The sequence below is a fragment of the Rhinatrema bivittatum genome, chromosome 2, assembly GCF_901001135.1.
Source record: "Rhinatrema bivittatum chromosome 2, aRhiBiv1.1, whole genome shotgun sequence".
In the NCBI taxonomy this organism is placed as follows: Eukaryota; Metazoa; Chordata; class Amphibia; order Gymnophiona; family Rhinatrematidae; genus Rhinatrema; species Rhinatrema bivittatum.
The window spans coordinates 664,976,073-664,999,623 of record NC_042616.1 but is presented as its reverse complement, the minus strand read 5'-3'; the positions used below and the strand labels follow the sequence as shown (position 1 = coordinate 664,999,623).

At 41.8% G+C, this 23,551-nt stretch overlaps 1 protein-coding gene across 1 annotated transcript in view; it reads left to right on the top strand.

Moving 5' to 3' along the window:
• The first annotated feature begins 1,352 nt into the window (after positions 1 to 1,352).
• The window catches only part of NCOA2 (nuclear receptor coactivator 2), a 649,459-nt gene continuing 627,260 nt past the window's right edge, over positions 1,353 to 23,551 (top strand). The window contains 1 exon segment of the mRNA XM_029591446.1: positions 1,353 to 1,489. The gene's annotated coding sequence lies outside the window, so the exon portion shown is untranslated.

Here is a 23,551-nt window from a genome sequence, read left to right as displayed (position 1 = left end):
CACTGATCTACATGTTTCTGTTTCTAATTTATAGTCTCTTATTTCTATATTAGGTAAGGGTCGGTCTCAGTTTTGCCTGTTTGTGACAGAAATGAGTATTTCTAGCATATAGTTTCTCTGTAGTAGTAGTCCAGCCTGTTCTGTTATTCCCGTAGGTGATGTATTAATGTTCTAGGGCCTGGTGTAGTATTTGCATTGCTGCTTTTTCATAAGATTGCTGTTTGAATCCTGAGAGTCAGTGCTGTGATTGTTTGGCAAGGTTCCAGATGCCTCTTTCTTTGCAAGAGTTTGTTACTTCACAAAATAGCAGTGGAGGGTTATTTTTTGCTGAGATTACACCAGAATTTGAATTTTTTTTTTCATGTTACTTGTAATGTGAATTGCCCTAGCTCTGCGCTGCACCTGTTCTGATGATTAATTATATTTTATTGTATTTATGAAGATTTCTGGGTTTCTGCAAAGATGGTTCATGAAAGAATACATTAATTTTTGTTTTATTATATGATTGGATTTGATTGTTTTCTATACTTGAAATAATTGAAGTAAATTATTTTAAAGTTTCATACATGACACATAATGGCTGTTGCAAACTACTTAGAAAGCCATTCTAAGGTGCAGTATATGGCATTATTTATCAGTAAGAAAACAACTAGAAGACCTGCATGCCTTGTGCCCACCTATGTTAACCTTGTGCCCACCCAAAAAATCAATTCTGGCTACGCCACTGACCAGCCCTGCCCCAAACACTTTTTAAGGGCCTCCCTGGCCCCCTCTGGAATAGCATCATGTCTCTCCATGGCTATATACCTGGCTGAGAAGGGTAGTCTGTTTACTAGCCAGATCCTTCCATTATACGTCCATGGTAGGCTCTCTAGCTAGCTGGTTGCGTCTGCCCTCGAAGTACTTGATTTGATCAACAATGAATGGAGTCTCTTGCCATATCAGAGTTTCTCTCCCAGGTGCCCGAAAGCTTAGGATGTGCACACTGGCTGAGGGAATTTTCCAGCTAAGTGGAGTATGGTAAGTGGGGGAGTAAGAGGAAGAGATGCAGTACGAGAGCTGTGAGTGAGGGTGCGGGGAGACGGTGAGTATGAGGAGGAGGAGGAGCTGCAGCAGCAATGAGTGATAAGGGGAGGGGTGCGGAGAACGAATCGTGAGGAGCCGCGGTGAGTGCGTATGAGAGGGAGGAGTGACAGAAAGTGTAAGTGTGGAAAGATAGGGGGAGGGACATCTCTGAGTGCGAAGGTCTGGAGTGGGGCGGCGCTGAGCGGGTCGAGAGCGCGTGAGGGGGGTCGGAGCGGCAGCCACGGAAGGAGCGTGCGAGTGTTGGGGGGGGGAGGTGCCGGGCGGCTGTGACGTAGGCGGGTTCTGGGCGGTTCTTCGCCGAGATAAACAAGCTGCTATTACACGGAACATGGCGGACGCAGCTCACGGGCCCGAGCGCCGCGCTAGTCCCGTGTCTCGGCGGCCCTGACCCTGCAGCTCTCAGGTGCGTGTCCTGGGCGGGCGAGCCCCGACTCCCCCTGTCCTTCGCGGTGGCGAGAGAGGGCCGGTGTAAGGGTTCCCCCTGCCCCCTTCCCCAGCACAGGCCTGGCCTCGGATCTTCCGCACGGGCCGGGCTGCAGCTGGCCAAAGTTTGCGTGCTCCGTCCGGGGAGCAGGCGCGAGGTGGGTGTGCGAGCTCTTGGCTCGGATCCGCTTCCTCTTTCCCAGGAGCCTGCAGTGAACGCACTCCGCCAAAATCCTTCTCTCGCTCCCTATCCGGGCGATTTCGGTTTCCCTTCCTGCAGGAAATGACTTGGCACGGAAAGTTTGGGAAGCCGGTGTCAGGGTCAGGGATCTAATACACCGGGACGCTGCTCTCCTCTGCTCCGCTGTAGCAAGTGCCCCCCTCACACACACACAGATCCCGGGGAATGAGTTCCCAAAACAGGGAGAGGGATTATTATTATTATTATTTATTTTAGTTTGTCTTAAAAAAAAAAAAGTGACAATTTAAGAACGTGCATATTCCAGGAACAAATACGAAATAAGAAAAGCGAGAGGTAGCAAAGCAAACTAATCTATTTAAGGTTTTAACTCTTACTCTTGTAGTGAACCCATAGTCGTTTGGGATTGTTATGCTAAATTACATTTTTGTTTTAAGGGTTCTTAACGTGTGTGTTTAATGATCGACACAAGTTGATGTAAACATACTAAACAACTGAATCATCCAAACAGGATGATTGCAGCCCTTTTTCTAGCCAGTCAGATTACTTGGCACCTAAGTAAACATTTCATTTAGCTTTTTGGAGGCGGGACATGCACTTCCCGGGTGCTGGAAACATTCGGCCTTTGACAGGTTGCTACTTTGGGTATGTTCCTTGAAATCCGTTTAACATGCGCTAGGGAATTGCAGATTTATGGTGATACTTCTGGGTGACGTTCCTGGGCTGCAAAAATATGTAGAAGTCCTGTGATTGTTTGTTTACTTTACGTTTATTGTTGGTTTGGTCTGTAAGAGAGTCCGATTGTATGCGAGTGATGCCTTTGCACATGATGCAGCACGTGAGGATTTACTTGGTAGTGAGGGGAGGAGCAGACACTATAGGTGTGGCTTAATCTGGATTGTAAAGCAGTCATTATATAACAGTTTATTGAGGTGGCTGCCTGAACTTAAAGAATAAAAGGCAAGGGGGGTCCATGGCTTTGAAGGTTCTATAATATAAACTTGACATACTCGTTTCCTTTATATACAAAGTGATTGATATTGAATGATTTATAATGACGTGCATCTGTTTTAGAGCAAGCCTAGTGTAGTCTGGCAGCAGCGTCATAAAATGTAATGTAATAAGACTGCGTGAGAGAAGTGAAGTAAACTGTGATGAAATGCAGGAGAACCTTGTAATAACTGGTCATATAAATGGCAGGTGAAATTTAAGGTGGACAAGATTAAAGTGATGCACAGAGAGAAAAATAATACTAATTATATATATATATATATATACATAATGCAGGGTTCTACATTGGCAGTTACCACTCGAGGGAAAAAAGACATTGATGTCATTGTGCATACTACAGTAACATATTCAGCACGGTGTGCAGCAGTGGTAAAATGTAAATAGAATGTTGAGAATTTTCTGAGAGGAGTAAAAAAAGCTGCAGTTGTCATAATTCTTATGTATAAATCCATGGTACAGTAACACCTTGAATATGGTGTGCAATTTTGTTCGTTCCATGTTTAAAAAAACAAACAAACAAAAACAAAACAAAACTAGGAAAGGTGCTGAGAAGGTCAACAAAGCCTTTCCAAAATTGGGTTAGTGCTTTTCAAGATGGAATAAAGAATTTAGGGTGCAATAGAGGTTTATAAAATGTTCTGTGGAACAAATGAGGAATTGTTTACTCTTTCAAATAATATCAGCACTAAGTTGGAAATGCCAAGAAATTAACTGGTAGTAGACTTAAAACAAATTTAAGAGACTGAATTTTTTTTCTGACACTCTGTGCACAATTAAGCCTTGGAATTTGTTAGAGAATGTAGTCACTAGTCAGGGTTAATAGAGCTGGATTTTAAAAAGTTTGGATAAAATTTCTGGAGGGCAGGTTCATTAACAAATAGTAGCTAGGCAGAAGTGGGGCTTATTATCCTCAGAAGTGGGTACTTCCAGGTTACCTGGATTGGCCACGGTTGGAGACAAGATGCTGTATGTACCTGGTTTTGTTCACACTTAACTCAAAAGTCTGAAGAAGACGTTCGTAATTAACAATGGTCTTGAGGTTTGCTTTTTGTCATTGCTTGGAGTGTGTATGATACTGTACTTACTTGTTAAATGTGTGTTGGATCTTTACACCGCTCTTGATGAACAAGCTTTTTTCCATTTGTGAAGAGACTATGCAGCTGCTTGAGTGAAGAAATTCCTTTGCTGATTTTCTTTGTTGGTGATACGGTTGGCTCACTGTCAGAAGATCTGTTCTCGTGCTGTGTTGGAATTCATACAGGGTACTGTCATCGGACTGGAATTACAAAGATGACAAATTCCATTGACACTAGTTATGGAGAGAATTTATATTTATTTGGATTTATCAACTGCCCTTCCTAAAATCTCAGGGTGGAATTACAAAAACACATAACATATTACAGAGCAATAATAGTCAATAAATAAAGGAGACTATACTAAGTTATGATTAAAATAAACGTAAAGTAATTTTTCATGTCTGTGAAGAACAGATTTTATCTTAAATTCTAAAACACAGTGATAACTAAAGATGCTTTCCAAGTTTATCAAATGCAAAAAGATTTTATTTATTTTTTAAAGTTTTCTATACCAACATTCGTTGGCACATCAGATCGATTTACATATAACAAATAAAGCAACTTGAGCACTTTACAGAGAACTGTTTTTAAAAATAATCATAGTAAAATTGAGTAAATAATATGATCTGTGTGAAGAATAAGTGTTATACTTGCCATGTAAATATTTTTAAGTTAAGGAGAGGATTATGAAATGTGGAGGGGGAGCGGGAAAATGAAATGAAAAAAGATGCACATAATAGCTTGGTTAGTCTGCTCTGAGGATGGGGTGGATGGAGATTTTTTTTTTTTTTTTTGGTGGTTTTATGCTTTCATAGTCTACTGCTGGACAGAGATATGATATGAAATCAGACCTCTTTCCAGTACATAGTCTTTCCTTCTTACAGATTTAATTACCGCATGACAAAAAAAGCTGATCCTGAGTTATTTTACTTACAGTTGTCTGCTCCGATATGTTGCCTCATCTGTTTTATTCTCCAGTGCAGGGCATTATCCTATTTTGTCTTCGGTAAGCCTTGAAAATGTTTTTTAGTGACAGAACCAAGTCCCTTTTTAATACATTGCTGAAAACAACTGGAACATATGGAGAAGCATGGTGAAAGATGTGTGTTGTCAGCTGTGACATTTGTGTACATGCAGATGGACTCTGTACCTCCTTTCTAGAAAATCCAGTTGGTGGTGATCATCTCAGATTTTGAATTGTAGAAATTGCATGGTTATGAACAGTGCCCTCACATTGGTCTCTAGTACAGTTTTTCTGATGCCAATCCTGAGAACACACCCAGACATCTGGATTTTCAGGATATCCCTAATTGTAATGTGGTAATTATTTTTGATTAACCAATTTTCATGATAACTTTAAAATGGTGCAGATTTGCATCCACTACCTTCAGTATATATGTATGTATGTGTGTGTGTGTGTGTGTGTGTATATGTGTGTGTGTATATATATATATATATATATAACTTGCAAAAGTATTTGACCCCTAAAAAGTCAGATTTGTTTGGATTACAAATCTGATGACAATATTTTGTTGCTAACTGGAATGCTCTTAAAGTAAATTTTCAAAGTCACAATTTACTTTCTACATTTTTTTGTAAAATAAAATTAAAGAGTGAAAATGCTGCTTGCATAAATATTGAAACCCTTCAGACTAGTACTTGGCAGAACCACCTTTTGTTGCAATAACAGCTTTGTCTGTTGGGGTAAGTTTCTACCAGCTTTGCACACTGTTTGGGAGTAATTTTTGCCCATTCTTCCTGGCAGATTTGCTCTAGGTTGGTTGGATGACACTTATGGACTGCAATTTTCAAATAGTACCATAGATTCTCAATTGGATTGAGATCTGAACTTTGACTTGGCCATTGCAGAACATTCAGCTTTTTGTTGAGCCACTCCTGATTTGCTTTGGCCTTGTGGTTGGGATCATTGTCCTACTGAAAGGTGAACTTTCTCCCAAATTCTAATATTTTTACCAGACTGAAGCACATTGTCTTGCAGTATCTCCCTGTATGTTGCACCATCCATCTGTCCTTCAGTTTTAACATGTCCAGTTTTTGCTGAGGAAAAGCAACCTCATAACATGATGCTGCCACCCCCATACTTTACTATTGGGATGGCGTTTGCTGAGGAATGGGCAATGTTTGGTTTGAACCACACACAGCATTTTGGAATCTGACCACAAAACCTTATCCCACATCTTAGCTGGGTCCCTCTGATACTTTCTGTCAAACTCCAGATGTGCTTCAATGTGTTTTTTTTTTTTTTCTTCTGTAATGGCTTCTTTCTAGCCATCTTCCCATGCAGGACAGTTTGTATGCAGTGCTCTTGATATGGTTGACTGGTGCGCACCTCCTTTCCATTCTCTGCCACTATAGCTCCTTTAAAGTGATTGTTAGCCTCTCTGTGGCTTCCTTCACAAATCTCCTTTTTGCTCTGATGCTGACTTTTGAAGAATGGCCTTGTCTAGGCAGTGTCTGTGTAGTGTGGGCTTTTTTTTTTTTTTAATTATTCACAGATAGAGGCTAATTGTAAGGAAAATGTTTCATCTGTGTAGGAGTTTTCACAGCACAGGGGTTGAATACTTATGCAAGTAGCATTTTTCAGTTAAAACTTTTTTTTTTTTTTTACAAAAAATGCAGAGAAATAATAAATTGTAACTTTGAAAATGTACTTTTAAGAGCAAACTTGTTTACAATAAATCTGTGTTATTTATAATCCACACAAAATTGCTGAATTTTTAGGGGGTTGAATATTTTTGCAAGCCACTATATTTATTACAGATATTCTGAAAACCTGACTGGTTAGGTGTTTCCTGAGGACTGGTGTGGGACCAAGCGGTAATCCCTGTCACAAACCTGGACCTTTTCCAGCCTGTCTTAAAATACTCTATTTTTATTCAGAATCACAAACAGTGTCCTTCCCTCCAGAACAGTGTACTCAAGCATGGTTCAGTACTGCGTCCCTCAGTACTCCCAGCTTAGCTTCAGCACAGCTTGGTGTTTGGACAGCAATATTCTATAGCAGCTGCCTTCGTCCTGGAGACCGTGGCCTGGTCTGACTATCCCCACCTGCATCCCAGCTCTTATTCCTCTGTTTTAGAGCCACAGGCCCCTTGTGTTCTGTACATTTAGAATCATAGGTCCTCTTTACAACTCTCTGTACTCCAAACAGAGCCTTTTCTTTGGATGCTAGGTTTTTCCTTTTGTACTAGGTTTAGAGAAAAAAATCCCATGCATAACACCATATGTGGGTCTGAGCGATCATCCCCCAATGACGGCTGGAGTCCATCCAGTTTTTCTTAAAACACTTTATCTTTATTCAGCTTCACAAACAAACAGTAGACTGTATGGAATGGTGAATAAAACGGAAAATGTCATAATGCCTCTGTATCGCTCCATGGTGAGACCTCACCTTGAATATTGTGTACAGTTCTGGTCGCCGCATCTCAAAGATATAATTGCGATGGAGAAGGTACAGAGAAGGGCGACCAAAATGATAAAGGGAATGGAACAGCTCTTCTATAAGGAAAGACTAAAGAGGTTAGGACTTTTCAGCTTGGAGAAGAGACGGCTGAGGGGGGATATGATAGAGGTGTTTAAAATCATGAGAGGTCTAGAACGGGTAGATGTGAATCGGTTATTTACTCTTTCGAATAATAGAAAGACTAGGGGGCACTCCATGAAGTTAGCATGTGGCACATTTAAAACTAAAAAGAAATTTCTTTTTCACTCAACACACAATTAAACTCTGGAATTTGTTGCCAGAAGATGTGGTTAGTGCAGTTTAAAAAAGGATTGGATAAGTTCTTGGAGGAGAAGTCCATTACCTGCTATTAATTAAGTTGACTTAGAAAATAGCTACTGCTATTACTAGCAACAGTAACATGGCATAGACTTAGTTTTTGGGTAATTGCCAGGTTCTTATGGCGTGGATTGACCACTGTTGGAAACAGGATGCTGGGCTTGATGGACCCTTGGTCTGACCCAGTATGGCAAGTTCTTATGTTCTTACTTCCCTTCAGAACAGTTTATTCAGTTACAGTTCAGTGTTCAGTTCTCCCTCAGTACTCACAGCTCAGTGTTTGGACAGCAATATTCTACAGAAGCTGCCTTCCTCTTGAAGACCTGGGCCTGGTCTGACTATCCCCACCCTCAGAACTTTCTCTCACCAGGGGAATTAAAGGGGACCAGGCACCTAGCCTGGTTTTTCACCAGTTTAAGGAGTAACATAGAGGCACTACCTCATAACTGGGTTAAAAACCAGTGCTCTAGTGTGTGAAATTCAAAGGTGTGCAAAAACATATGCATAGGAATACATCTTCTTCATCTTTTCAAATGCATTGGTATGACCAACATGGTTGACAACCATCTTTCTTTTTTTTTTTTTTTTATATTCTTTATTTATCAGTTTCATTATTTATACATCCATCAAATTGTATAATTGAAATATCAGTAAGTTAATAAACATATTACACACATTAAAGAAAAAAAGGAGATCCATTAACTATCAATCAAATGGAGGGGTTTTTTAGTTCTAAACAAATGGGAGAATTTCTCAAGTAATCTAATTCTAGAACACAATTAGCATATCCTAAACCTTCTCATTCTCTTCTTAACTGGTAGCTGGGGTCAATGAGGGCTGTCTAATCTGGTTCAAAAAATTCTTTAGTTAGTCGGGAACAAAAAAGATAAAAACATCATCCTGTCTTTTGATTATACATTTACAGGGATACCGTAACTGAAATGATAAACCTAATGATATCACATCTGGACGGAATGCCAAGAAGGCTTTCCGTCTCACCTGAGTAGAATAAGCTAGATCTGGAAAAACCTTAATTTGTTTTTGTTGGTAAGAAATTGGAAATTTACTAAAGTATGTTTTCATCACTATATTAACATCGGCAGTAGAATGAAGAGAGACCAACAAAGTTCCCCAACTTATTACGTTGTTTGAGGAGTCCTCCAAAAAATAGTTCCAATAAAATCAATACTCATAATAACTATGAAATACAATAATATAATTCCATCACATGAAATAAAACAAGTATACAAAATAAAATACAACCCCATATTAATTTTTTAAATAAAATAATTTGCTGCATCACTTAATTCTGAGTGGCTTTCAATAAAAACATACATCATCATCACAACTTACAAAACCCCCCACATAAAGTCATATTAAAAAGTAAATCATATTCAAAACAAATGTTAACTCTTAAGAGAGAAGCTTAAAATTAAAAAAACTGACATCTGCCCTTATAAAATAAAAATACTGTTATGCTGTTTCTTAAAAATCTTAGGATGTTCCTGCTTACGTAGTGTTAAAAGTAGTTTGTTCCACAGCTCAGCTTCTGCTACAAATAATAGTTTAGCTCGAGAATCTACTAGCCATATAATTATATGATTAGGAATATCTGAGATATTGTCCTTCAGATCTTTAAGTTTCTAACTGGGCAGTGGATGATCTTTAACAGTGTTAAAGCCTAGAGATGTGAATCGTTTTTTGTGTTCGTGTCGTTCTTCGTTTTTCGGCCGCTGCAGGAAATGTTGTGGTTTTGTTTTTTTTTTTTTTGCGGTTCGGGTCTTTTTATTTTTTTTTTCACAAAATCATTTTTGGAGTTAGTGCGTGCTAACTCCCCGTTAGCGCGCACTAACAAAAAACATTAGATTTTGTTACTTTTTGTTACTGCGCGCTAACAGGGAGTTAGCGCGCACTAACTCCTGTTAGTGCACACTAATCTGAAAAATGAATTTTAGCGAAAAAACAGGAAAATCCCGATTGTTTTTCAGGCTCCCCGAAATATGCCGAATTGGACAATTTCGTTGAAATTTTCTAATTCGGCAAAAATGAATGCACATCTCTATTAAAGACAGGAGCATCATAACTTAGGGCATTGTATATTAAAACTAGGAACTTGTATTGAATTCTGAATTTTATCGGTAGCCAATGAAGTGATCTTAGGACTGGGGAAATGTTATCAAACTTGAGGTACTTGTTAGCATCCTTGCAGAATTCTGAATTGTCTGCAAGGATCATAAAATGTATTTTGGCAATCCTAAAAATAGGGATCTAGAATAATACAGCTTCGAAAATGAATAAAACCTGTAAAACCATATGAAAATTAGAAAAATCAAGATAAGGTTTTAGACATCGTAGCACTTTTTAACTTCCAATAGGATGTCTTAACTAGTGGTTTAATATGTGATGTAAACGAAAGTTTAGAATCCAGTAGTACTTCAAGGTTTTGCACTTCATGAATAAGAATTTGCAAACCCTGAAAACAAAAAGTGTTAGGAAAACATAAACCCCATTGTCTATTCAAATGAAGTGACAGCTGATTTACTCACATTTCCAAATTATTTACTATGAATTGTCTTCTCTCTGAATGTAAGAACAAATCACACAGGCGTTGAGTTAATACAAGTTTTAAACTTGTTGGCACTAGTGTAAACTGAGGCTTCAGCCTTAGCTGCTGACTGTCTGCACATCCTTCATAAGCGTTCATAATTCAATTCTTAAACACAAATATCAATTTTTCATTTACTCAAGCTTGGATTGATAAGAGACTGCTTGCTGTCACTGAGGTGGGGTTTTTTTTTTTTTTAAAGAGCTTGCATTAGGAAACATTTAGTCAGAGGAGACGTGTAAAGGAATATGATCATGTGGGATGGATGCCAGGGGAAAAGCACTTTTTTTTTTTTTTTTTTTTGGTGTGTTTTTGTAAAGTACATTGGAGACCCAATTTAATGAGAGATCGCTTATAACATGGTCAAAGGATGTCTTCCAATTTCAAATTGGATAAATATTCAATGCTACTTACAGGTCGATACTGTAACGTGCGGTTGAAGATTTCCCGTCTGTAATGTGCTGGGAGCGCACAATTCGGACGCGTAAGGCGATTCAGGGATACAGTCTCCAGTTTCACGCGTCCTTAGCACTTCTTAAAACAGACGCATAACCCTTTCCGCACGCAGCATGTATATGATATGTAAATGAACGAATTAGCTGTATAATGAAGGAATTAGCTATTCCCCTCCGATACTGTGACGCGCGCGCTCAGATTATCTCCTTTGTAACCCGCTATTTTGCCGCGTCCTTAACCTGTTAGTTTACCGCTACTCTCTACTTGGTGTTAGTGTGGTGTTAGTGTAGTGTTTGAAAATTAAATCGGGAATAAAGTGTAAAAACATTGCTTACCTGCCCTGGCCCCGTCCGGTCTCTGGTGCAGCCCCAGTCCTGTCCCCTCCTCCCGAAGCAAAAAAAAAAAAAAAACCGAAAAAGTAGCAAGGCTCGGGCCTGCTACGGTAGTCCCTTCTCCTCTCCTCCCGATTTCGGCGCTCAAGGCGGCCGGATGGGCGTGCATTCATCCAGGCAGAGGGAGCCGGATACTGTGTAGGCGCTCTATACAGTAAAATGGGTTGCGCGGGCCTAAGGCTTCGCAGCCGCGGCATGCATTTGCATGCAATTTGAAGAGAGTATCGAGCGGTAGGTGAAGAGAACTGTGCGTGCGGGGAACGAGGGTGCGCCTGACACTGCCGCACTCTTTCTACCGCGGCCTTAGAGTATCGACCCGTTAGCTGGCTAAGAGAGCATGGCCCAGGGCTGTTCTCCATGTCCCAAGGGGGTGTGGGTTTGAGTCTGGGTTAGAGAAATAAGGAGAGGCTGTAGCTCAGTGGTTCCTTTATCGTTTTCAATGGTTTACTGTTGGTTCAAGACCCACATGTGCTATCTGACCTTTATTAGGGGACACAGAATGGAAGTTAATAAGTTGTACATTTTAAAAGTGAGTAAAAAAAACCTATTTTCTCAATGTGTAATTTAAGCTCTGGAATTCATTGCCAGAGGGATGTGGTGAAAGCTGTTAGTGTAGCTGCATTTAAAAAAAAGGTTTGGTCAAGTTCCTGGAGGAATAGTCCATAAACCATTAAAGTGGAATTGCAAAAATCCACTTCTTAACCCTGGGATAAGCAGCAAAAAATCTGTCTACCCTTTGGGATCTTGCCAGGTACTTGTGATCTGGATTGGCCACTGTTAGAAACAGGATACTGGGCTTGGTGGACCCTTGGTCTGATTCAGTATGGCAAGTCTTATGTTTTTGTGACTTATCTAGCTAAGTGGCAGTGGAATTTTAACTCTCTCTCTATAATGTGGGTTTACTTATTATGCAGTTCAAATTTTTGGACCCAATCACCTGTTATGTTGGGTCTAGCGTGTAATTAGGAAGCTGACTTTGGAATGATGCTAAAAACTGCTATGGTGTCATAAATCAACACTGTACTGTTCTAACAAATCATTTGCCTTTGCTTGAATTGTTAAACTTTTTCCCAATTTCCAAATATCGGAGAGCTCAGTTTTTGAATGCCAAACATTTATTAGAATGAAGAAATAATTCAACACTCACTGTGAATTGCATTAAGAATAGCCATACAGACAGCACCTGATGCAGCTGTTAGTCTCTGGAACTCCGTAATCAGCTGCAGTAGCTGAAGTAGAAATTGTAGCTACTAGTGAACAGTGGGAATTAGTAGTGGATGGGAAATAGATATAGGTTAGAGAGCGATGCTTCTAGGAGCTCAAATAAGATCCAAGAGACCTGATAGCTTGTCAAAAACATTTTTCCAACTGAAACTTCATAAAAAGGCTGCTTTTGGTCAAGGGACCAGTAGGAAGAGGGGAGAGAACACAGAGAAACAGAGCAAAAACAGGAACAGATCCAAAAGAGAGCTCAGAAACCTTTAAACAGAAACCAATCAGAAAAAAAGAGCACTACAATATGGAGAGAATCTAAGCTGTGCAATATTTCAAAATGACACAAGGTGGCAGCATAATAAAGAAACGCTAAGGAGGCAGAAGTTGTTAATGTAGAGCCAAAGGCAAGGCATGTAAAAGAGTAGTGGGTGCATGGAATGCGCCCAGTGGAGTTGGTAGAGAGAAAAGCAGTAACAGAATTCAAGAAAGCATGGGATAGGAAGATGTGGTGTGGAAAAAAGGTCAAGAAATGTGGTTGGGGTTTTTTTTTTTGTAATTGGACTAACATTTCATTGGCTTTTGTGATATGTGACAAAACCCATGTTCCTATTAAGTTGTTTTCTTTTTTTATGTTTGTTATGAAACATCTGATCACTTTAATTTTGAATGCCTTATATTCTTGAATAGTTTTGATTTTCCCTTTTAGTATCCTGATCATAAAGGTCATTGATGCAGTGAGCTGGTCCTGAAAAATGCTTCTTCCCCCCCCCCCCCCCCCCCCCTTCATGATTTTTCTGGTCAATGTAGGTTAATTTTTTTGTCTTAACGTCTGGTGTGCTTTACCAGCACCGCATCCATATCACATTAGAGACAGAGCATGGATGAGGTCCCCTTATGTGAAGGAAAAATGAGAGATCAACTGAGGCAGATTAAATGGGTCTTTTGATCCTTATTTACTGCTAGTTTTTGCTGATGTAATGAGCAGATATAAATGTATTCCAGCAGTCGCATGCTACAGTGTTTACTGTTTGAGGAATAGTACTACTAGATTGGCCTAGAACGTAAGAGTGTCCCCTTCTATCCGGGCCCATATGGGCATGCTTCAGCTGCAGTTTTCTTCAGCTTTTCGGGATGTGTGCCGCCAGGGCTCTTGAATGGCAGCCTTTGGCAGGAGGTTCTTAGATCATAATTATAAGATGAGGTGATTTTTGGATATCACTTGGACCAATACAGTTAACAAATTGAAAATAAGCTAAATGTACCTCTTTCTTGCTTCTGTTGCTTCCTCTTTTAGTAATCTTTCTTTTTCTCCTATGCTGAGTGTTGATGGGACAGCTTTTTGAGGTCTGGGGGCTGTCTTGTGGTTGCTGTGATGATGGATGGTGCTGGAAAGGCTGCTTTTAATGTTAAAACAAACTTAACAGTTAAAGAAACCAGACGGTTTCACTTTTCTTTTCTTTTTTTTTTTTTTCCTTATGCATTTTGCAACCAATGCTGAAAGTGCTAAAATTTAACTGTCTGCCTGGGGTCATTATAACTTGCGTAAAATATGACTTGTTGGGTACAAACTTGGAAGGTAGATTGTGAGCCTGGCATCTCTTACCCTACTAAAAATAATCATGTGAGCATTTACAATAGGGCACAGTTGAAAAACATAAACACTGTTTTCATGTCCTTCCTTAAGTTGACGTATATAATCCTGTAAATACTTTTAAATGAAGTATAGGTATGTGTTTGGTTTTTTTTTTTTCATTGATAAGCAGGCTGATTTAGCCATGCTCCATTGGTGATGTTATCAGGCAGCAGGTTGCGGAATTCTCTCAAGTTAGATAGTTTTTTGTGTGCTGAGCATGCGCGGGTATTCCCAAGTTAACAACAGTTGGAGATCTCGTCAGTCTTTTTTTTTTCAGCCGCACTTCACAAGGACCTCGGCAGGCTACAAGTACTGTCCCTGTGGACACATTATGTCCATTTCTGATGGCCTCATCAGCTGCCATATCTGAGTGGACCCGGACCATGACTGCGGCTGCATGTCCACATGGACTCAGCATCCGAGGCCTGAGAAGATAAACTGCCTACAAAGGAACGCCAGCAGCTCCCATAGCACCAATGGTAATAAGTGCCATGCTTCACCTAGGATGCCGCAGACCAACATGCTAAATGCTGTACAGAACATGTGGGGCCTACTATGGCACATTAGACTCAAAGCTTCCAAGTGCCCTACCATCAGTCCTGGAGCTCATAACAAAAAGCAGGTGCTAAAGAAAAAATAAATCACACAATGCTTTGGTGCATTATCAAAGCACAGCAAATCACGGGTGCATAGCATTTCATTATGGCAATCTAAGCTTCTGGCACATCGAAGATTATGCAAGGCACTGTAACAAAAAAGAAAGTCACAATGGAATAGAAATCCAGACATGGAAGCAGGGAAGGTTTCAAACCCAATTCCATAAGACCTTGTTCCCGAGCATGTTCTTCATACTCTGAGAACTCTCGCAGGTCATTTTAAGAGCAGCCATTCTGCCTCCCAGGATGCCTCTGGTTACGTACTCAATGTACATCTTCCTTTTTTCTGCCACTGTACCAAGACCTATGTTGGCATCCAATATGTGGCAGCAAGGCTTCTGTTTTACAGACCCTGATCCAATTACCTCGGTCATACCCATCTCATTACAGAGTTTGGATCCGGACCAAGTATTAATACTGGAAGAGGATGCCCCACTAGAGTCACCAGGGTAATGCTCAGGGCAATGCTCACAGCAAGCTGTGGAACAAATTATAGAAATAGGGAATCTTCACTAATCTCTCTTCCCACAAATACCACCCCCGTCTTTTTTGCTGGCCTATCTAGTACTTCCACTGAAGGAAAAACAAATGCTGGGAGCACTTCCACTACTTCCTCTGTCTTCATCTTTTAGAAAGTCCTGAAGATCTGCCTCTTCTACCAAGTCCATGGGAGCATTCACCACCTGTCTCCCCATCGCTTTTCCTGCTTTCAGATGCTTCTCCTTCTGATTACTCCAGAGGAACCACCAGAATATACTTCATCTCTGGAGGACTTAACGTATTCCAGGTTTGTAGAAACGTTGGGAGTGGTGCTAAAACTAGAAGTCAGAAAGGAGCCGGATCTTTGAGCAGAGGTAATGGGTCTATTCATTATATTGGATATTCCTGCAGAATCCTCAATTCCGCTATCCCATGCGGTGTTGTATGCAGTACTTCTAAAGAAATGGGAATCACCTCATTCAGGGTCCACAGCGGCTTGAAAAGTGGACTTAAAATTTAAGTTGAAACCTTGCCAGGTAGTGAATTGGTTTAGCTTCCTCACAACTCTGTAATAGTTGAGCTGGCAAAAAGAAAAAACTTCATTCCTTTTCGACCTGCAGACCAGGCCACACCTGTGGGATTCCCCTGCTTCACAGTAGGTGGAGGCAAGGAACTTTTTTTTCACTTTTTTTTTTTTCTTACGTCACTCACCCTATATGTTCTGGGATAGTTAGGAGGTTCCTCAGTAATTTTCTGCCTCCGGTTAAGGGGAAAGTATTTTGGGATAGCTAGGAACTATATATATTAAAAAAAAAGTAGTAAATAGGACAAAGTAGTTAAGATTCTGGGGGGAACAAAAATCCCTGGAGTTAGTCCTCAGCAAGCTGCAGCCTGCAGAGGGCAGTTCCAGGAGGGAAGGCACACGCTCGTAGGAATGGTTTGGCATCCTTAGCCACAGCAGCAGAAGCATAGGCTTCTCCCCCTTCAGCGGCAAGATGCATGGCTGAGAGGGGCTGTAAATGCATGCAATGTGGGACAATAGGGGGGCTCCTTTTTGCCCCTGCTCTGATGGCTGTGACTTGCCGGAAAACACAGAGAAGATGAAGGGGGGGGGGGGGGGGTTTCCAGGCTGCAAGCAGATGCGCCGCCGATGCAGTTTTCAGAGTTAGCCTTGAGAGCAGCTTGATTGGACAGAGGTCCCATCATGGGGGGGGATGCAGCCGAGGTGCAGGCAGGCCCTGAGAGAGAGAAAGACACCGTAGAGGGAAGAAGGCAAGGTACAGCTCAGGAAACTGAGTTTTCCTTAGAATTTATCTTGCTAATGCACCAGGCCTATAAAGTGGCTACGTTAGAAGGTTCCCCCTTAGGCTCCCAACACATGCCAGGTTTAAAGAAAGCTAGGACAGAGGGAACTCCCCTGCCAGGGCTCCTGTCCTTCTCTGGTGGTTGGGAGAGTGATGCAGGGGATTTGGAACTCTGAGGAAGCTCCCATGGAGGAGGAGGGAACTGAAGAGGGAGATGTAGCAGTAAGATTGTCTTAGGAAGGAAGAACTGAGCCTCCTCATAGTAAAAGTTATGTAAGCTTTTAAGCCTGCAGGAGTCGGGCAAGGAATATGAGGAAATGAGTGTGCAAAGGGACCCAATACTGAGAGGTATAAGGAGACTAACAAAAGCCTTTCCCCTCCATCCTGTTATAGAGGAGATGACTGAGGGAGTCTGGGTCACGTCCTGATTCAGCCCTGAAGGCAAGATCCTTAATGACCTCCCTCTATCCATTGCAACAGGGGAAGGTAGATAGGTTACTAAAAGTCCCAAAGGTAGATGCCCCAGTGGCAGCAGTGTCAACAAAGACAACTAAACTGGTGGAAGGGGGTGCTTCCTTAAGAGATGCACAGGATAGAAAGGTAGAATCCTTTCTGAAGAAAGCATTTGAGACGGCCAGTTTGTCCTTACAAGCAGTGGTATGTGGGGGCTATGTAGCCAGGGCATTGGTCAAATGGCTCCAGCAGCTCCAGGAAGAAATGTTAGGGATAGGAGAGAGCCCAGGAGATAGGATGGCCAGGTTAGAGTGGTGGACACACACTGTATGATCTCATTAGAACCTCAGCCAAACAAATGGCATCTGTGTTGGAGGTGGCAAGGAGGTTTTTGTGGCTCAGACATTGGGTGGCGGATGCACCCTCAAAAGCAAGGCTAAACAGCTTGCCTTTCAAAGGGAGTCTCCTCTTTGGGGAAGACTTAAATGCCTTAATGAAGAGCCTGGTACATTAAAAACCGCAGATCCTCCCGGAGGATAGGCCCAAAAGTCTCTTAAGGCCTCTTAAAACAAAAGATCAAAGGAATTTAGAGGGTTTAGGCAAGAGAGAGTGTCAGGGAGTTAGGCCCCAGCCGAGACAGGTTAGAGATAAAGCCCCCAGAGTTCTGGGGGTGGGGTTAAAGTGGCTAAATGATGGGCGAGGGGCCCACCCCCAATCTCCTGCAGTGGGTGGTTGCTTAACACTATTTTTTCAAGGCGTGGGCCTGAGTCTCACCAGGGACAGGTGGGTCCTGGAGGTGATCCACCTAGCGGGCTCACTGGAGTTGGCTACCACAGTTCCAGAGTTCTTTTTGGAGTCCCCCTGCAGATCACAGGAGAAAAGAGAAACAATCAGATTGGTCCTAGACAAGCTGGTGACACTAGAAGTGATAGTACCAGTTTCAGTCCCAGAGATGGGCACAAGTTGTTACTCCCTATACTTTGTAGTACCCAAAAAAGAAGGGGCGTTTTTCCTGGTATTAGACTCGAAAAGGGTGAACAGAGCCCTCGAGGTGAGAGGCTTCAGAATGAGTGCCAGCCTTACTGCTCTCAGCTCCAAATACCTAAGCCCCAGGGTCAGAGCGAAGCCAGAAAGAATCCTTTCTGACAGCAGTGTCATATATAAATAGGCAAGGAGAGACGTAAAGTTGGCAGTTAGAGGAAGAAGCTAATGAGCCGGACAGAAAAGAACCTGGCGGGGTTAACAGCCATATACATAGCAGGAAAGGAGAGAACACAGGCAGGCTACCTCAGCAGGCATGCACTAGACCATGGAGAATGAGAATTAGTGGAAGAAGTGTTTTCAGGTGTGGTAGGGAGGTGGGGAAGGCCAGAATGGGATTTGATGGCAACGGGAAGGAATGCCAAGGCAGAAAAACGTTTCAGCAGGCGACAGGGATCAAAAGATGTAGATGCCCTAGTCCAACCGTGACTGGTGGACCAGCTGCTGTACGTATTTCCGCCATGGCCCTTGCTAGCGAGAGTACTGAGGAAAGCAGCAGATCATTCTTGTGGCCTCAGACTGGCCCAGAAGGTTGTGGTATGCGGATCTAATGAGACTGAGCAGGGATGCACCAAAAAGCTAGCGAAAGACAAGAACCTGCTCAGGCAGGGCCCAGTCAAGTGGGGAAAGTCAGATTGTTATCTTACAGCCTGTAATATAACTTGTCCCGCTCAAGAGAGTCTTGAGAGGGACAGGTTAGAGAAAAAAGGCTATTCAAGGGCTGTAGTAGCCACCTTGTTAAGATCTAGGAGACACTCTACCTTCTGGGTGTATGGTAGAGTCTGGAAAGCTTTTGAGGAGTGGTGCAAGGGAAGAACAGTCTCCTCAGAAACAGCGAAAACCAAGGAAATCTTGAGTTCCTGCAGGATGGTGTAGAGTTTAGGGCTAACCCTCTCTCTATCAAAGTGCAGGTATCAGCACTAGCCTGTTTTAGGGGCTAGGTGCAAGGGGCTCACCTTGACATAACACTTTTTTTGAGGGCAGTAAAATGCATGCAGCCTCTGAAGCACCAGGAAATACCCACATGGGATCTTAATGTGATCCTTAAGGCCTTGTCCAAGACGCCATTTGCGCCACTTACAGGAGCAACGTTAAAGGACCTCACTTTAAAGGCAGTATTTCTAGTGGTGATATGCTCAGCCTGAAGGGTGTCTGAGATCCAGGCTTTGTCCTGTAGGGAGCCCTATCTGTCTATTTTCACAGGGACAGGATAGTTATTCGTCCTGTTCCATCTTTCTTACCAAAAGTGCTGTCAGAATTTCACGCAAATCAGAAGATTATTTTACCAGCTCTGAGGAGGACAGGGGGGGCAGAGGACAGAGGGGGGCGGGGGGCAGGCAGGGGGCAGCCCTCATCTGCTAGATGTCCGAAGAATGCTGCTATACTATTTTAAAGGTCACCATTGAATTTAGGAGGTCAGACAGATTTTGTTCTGTTGGAAGGCCAGAGAAGGGGCCAGGCAGCTAAGTCCTCAATTGCACTCTGGATTAGGGAAGCAATAGTGGCGGCATATATTGCTTAGGGGAAGCAGGCCCCAAGGGTCTTATGCGCCCGCTCTACTAGAGCTCAAGCAACCTTATGGGTGGAGAGTAGGGCTGCAAGGCCTTGGGATATTTGAGGGCAGCCACATGGTCCTCCTTGGGTACTTTCACAAATCAATACAGGCTAGATCTGCAGGTAGAAGAGTATCTGAAGTTTAGCAAAATAATGTTGGGGGGCCTTTAAGACCTCAGCCCAACCAAATTATTAGTTATTGCTTGGGTACATCTCGCAGGTGTGGACTGGTCTGCAGGATGAAAAGGAAGGTGAAATTTATACTTACCAGATAATTTCCTTTCCTTTAGTCAAACATAAATCTTACTAGTTGTAAATTTTGTAACTTCAACCACAAACACTTTCTTTTCCTCCATTAATTTTGGTGTGTGTTTTCTAGCTGTTTCTATTTTCCTGTCACTTTGAGAATACAAGTGAACACTGTTCTCTACTGTGCTGGCTCCTGAGACTGTTCTAGCTGACTTCCAAAATGATTTGAAGCTAGGCAGAGGGTAGGTGTGAAATACTTCTACCCTGCTGACATATATTTGGAATTATGCAAGTTTGGCTTTGTGCCTTTGGCCTGCAAAATAGTTCTTTTAAGTAGTTCCAAGTTTGGCAAAGGGTTTTCCGCAACCTTTTCTCAAGTTGTGGTGTGTGGGTTGTGTTTTTGTGTTCCAAAGGTTGGCAGTGGTGGTGGTGATGGTGGAGGGATAGGGGGCATATGTCCTTTCATGAGCATATGGGGGAAATAACTAACAAATGATGCAGTCTCTTACCTTAATTCTTTCAGTGCTATAGAAGAATAAGGATAATGGAAGTAAAATCAAAGACTTGTATGTCTTTACAAACAGTTGAAATAGTTTTAATATCTAAGCAACAGTATGTTGTGTTCTCTGTCCATAAGTTCTGATGGTACAAAGGTAATGGGAAAAGTTGGAATAAATATGATGAAATATTCCAAGAATTATATAATTGACACAAGAACCAATTTTATACGTTTACTTTACATAGGCCATCAAGCAGCTTTCAGATGGTAATGATTTTCTTCTTCTGCCAACCTCAGCTTTGACCTGGTGAGATAGAGTTGAAGGCTTTTTAATTCTGTGCCAATCTACTGAGCCATTCAGTCCCCAGTTTCAAATATCAGCTTGCTTGTTCTCTGGTTCTTATTTCACTTATTATCTTATTCCCATGTCATCTTTCGTTTTTGCTCTAAGAGATTTTTCCCCATGGAAATGAGTACACCTGTTTTGGCCAGAGACTCTTGTTTCAGATGATATTCTTTTTCGGAGTTTACTGTTCAGCTGTTTATTCATTATCTGTGTTAGTGTGATACCTGCTTGCAATTCTGATGCAGATCAGAGCATCAGCAACTCTCTGGTTAACTAAGAGGATTTCCTAAACCTGTAATATTTTCTGATTCTTTTATGGCCTTTTGACTAAGACAGATTGTGAGCTGAGGATGTCTTGTTCTTGACCTCTTTGATTGAAATTGAGAACCTGTATGATATGGGTGGGATGAGGTGGGGGCTAGTACCCAGCTACTGATCCCATGGAGGAAATGATTCGATAGACATTAAAATATCTGAAAGGAATAAATAATGCACAGGGCAAATGTTCTGTTTTTTTTTCCATCTAGAACTGGATATGAGGCTCTAAGGGAATAGACTCTGGAGAAATATAAAAAAATATTTCTGCACGGAAAGAGTAGTTGTAGGGATCTGATTCCCAGTAAAGGGGATGGAGGCAAAAGTTGTAAAAGAATTGAAGAAGGCATAGGATAAGCATACAAGATGCTTAGTTGCAAAAAAGTAAAGGGAAAGCCAGTCTCTGTGTAGTAGTTCTGAACCCAGTCTTGGAGATAAATGAACCAGTCTTGTTTTCAGGATACTAATGAAAATGCATGAGGCAGATTTGCATATACTGGGTCTCCATGGTATGCAAATATAGCTTGTGGAGGCCATATCTCAAAAAGGATAGAGAGAGGATCGAAGTGGTCCAAAGAGAGGCAACTAAAATGGTGCAGTGTCTGCACCAAAGCCTTATGAGATGAGAGTGAAGGACCTTACTGAGTACATCCTAGAGGAAAAGGAAGGAAGTTGTAGAGCTAGTAGACATCTATTTATATAAAATCCTATACCCCCTACATTCCAAGAAAACCACCTTGTACTCCCCATCTGATATTCTGATATTCTAAAGAAGGGCTAGCCAGTCCCAGCAGAAAGCTACTAGTTCTATACTTATTGATTTGCCCCCCCCCCCCCCCCCCAAGCCTGAGCCATCGATTTATGCTGTTGCGGTGCTGATATCCCATTACATCAAGAAATGTTAGCCCTGTTTTAATAGAAGGTTGCTAGTTGAAACTATATAACACAGGCTAGTCTCTACTGCCAATGTTCCTCCTTGTCAGTCTCAGAAGCTCCCTCTTCCCTTAACCCTAATTTCCACCTACCCCAAATTCCTTATAGCCCACAATCTGTTGATTCTATCTTCTATTTTTCCTCACATACTATGGGACGAGATCCATGAATGATGCAATCGGGTGCTGCCCCCCCTTTTTTTTCCCAAGAACCCCCCCCCCTTTTTTTTCTTTCTTGTGTTCATGAAATAGCAAGACCAAAAAAACATTACCAAAAGCGAACAATAATTACATAATGAAATAGATCAGAGTAATTGTCATGTGGATAATAGTCACAGCCTTCAGTAGCCATACAAAACAGAGAAAAAATATTACCCCATTGACCTTATTCTTTTTAGAGAGCATGCTTGTGATGTCTTCCTCAAATAGAGAGAGAAGAAAAAGAGAGAAAAGTCTCCTGGACTCGTTCTGACTCGTTAAGTCTTTGGCAACGAAGGCTTTCCATGCAGGAGTTCATGAGCTTGATCTGGAGAGTCACAAAGAAACACTTTGCCATCTTTCCAAATTTTTAATTTAGCTGGGAAGAATAGTGCGAATCGGCTTCCGTTTACTAAGTCACTGCAAATAGACGAAAAGACCCGTTTTGAGCCGCTACTGTGGTGGAAAAGTCTTAAAATAAAAAATGTATGTGTTCGATATGTTATAGCTCTTCTGTGCTTAAATGCAGTTAACACCATATAAAGAAAGAAGAAGATTGTCCTCACCTGGTGATAGCGAGATTCTTGAATTATGCTAAAAAAAAATATATATATATATATTCGTTACCAAAGACTTAACGAGTCCAGGAGACTTTTCTCTTTCTTTTTCTTCTCTCTATATTTGAGGAAGACATCACAAGCATATGCTCTAAAAAGAATAAGGTCAATGGGGTAATATTTTTGTCTCTTTTTTTGTATGGCTACTGAAGGCTGTGACTATTACCCACATAACAATTACTCTGATCTATTTGATTATGTAATTATTGTTCGCTTTTGGTAATGTTTTGTTGGTCTTGCTATTTCATGAACATAAGAAAAAAAGGGGGGGTTCTTGGGGGGGGGGGGAGGGGGCGGCACCCGATTGCATCATTCATTCAAGAATCTTGCTATCACTAGGTGGGGACGATCTTCTTTCTTTTTGGGCCCAAGCCTGTGGACATGCTCGATCGTTAAGGCCCCTTGCAACACCGGTAAATCCAGCTCTGTGGGCAGCCATTGCTCCAGCACATCGACCAGGTCCCTTTCTGCAATTTTCTTCTGGGAGGCCCAGGAACCGGAGATTGTTTCGCAGAGATCTGTTTTCTGGATATTCGGCCTTCTCCTCTGCTGCCTTGAGTTTGTCTTCCAGTTGGACTAGCTGCGTGGTAAGCGCTGGTGTGTCATCCTCTACGATGGATATGCGGCCCTCTGCTGATTCAGCACGGCGGCCGATATCTTGGATGGAGTCTAAGTTCCAGAAAATGGTTTGAGATACTTTCAAATTTTTGATCTAATGCTGCAACCATCGCCTTAGTCAGCCGGTTAATTGTCCATCCGGTGAAAAATCTGCCAATGACTCGCGTCAGTGGCCATCTTGGAATCTATGCTTTTCTCTGTCTCTGGCATGGAAAGACAATCTTGAGGTCATGATGCAGGGATCTGAGTGCATGCTTCATGCTCAAATTGCTCCCCAACGATTACTTAATACCTTTGCTCTCCAGCAGTACCAGATTCGTGGCAATGCAGTTATCTCTGTATATTTATTTGGAAATTTTTATATACCGAGGTATAACAATCAGCCTTCACC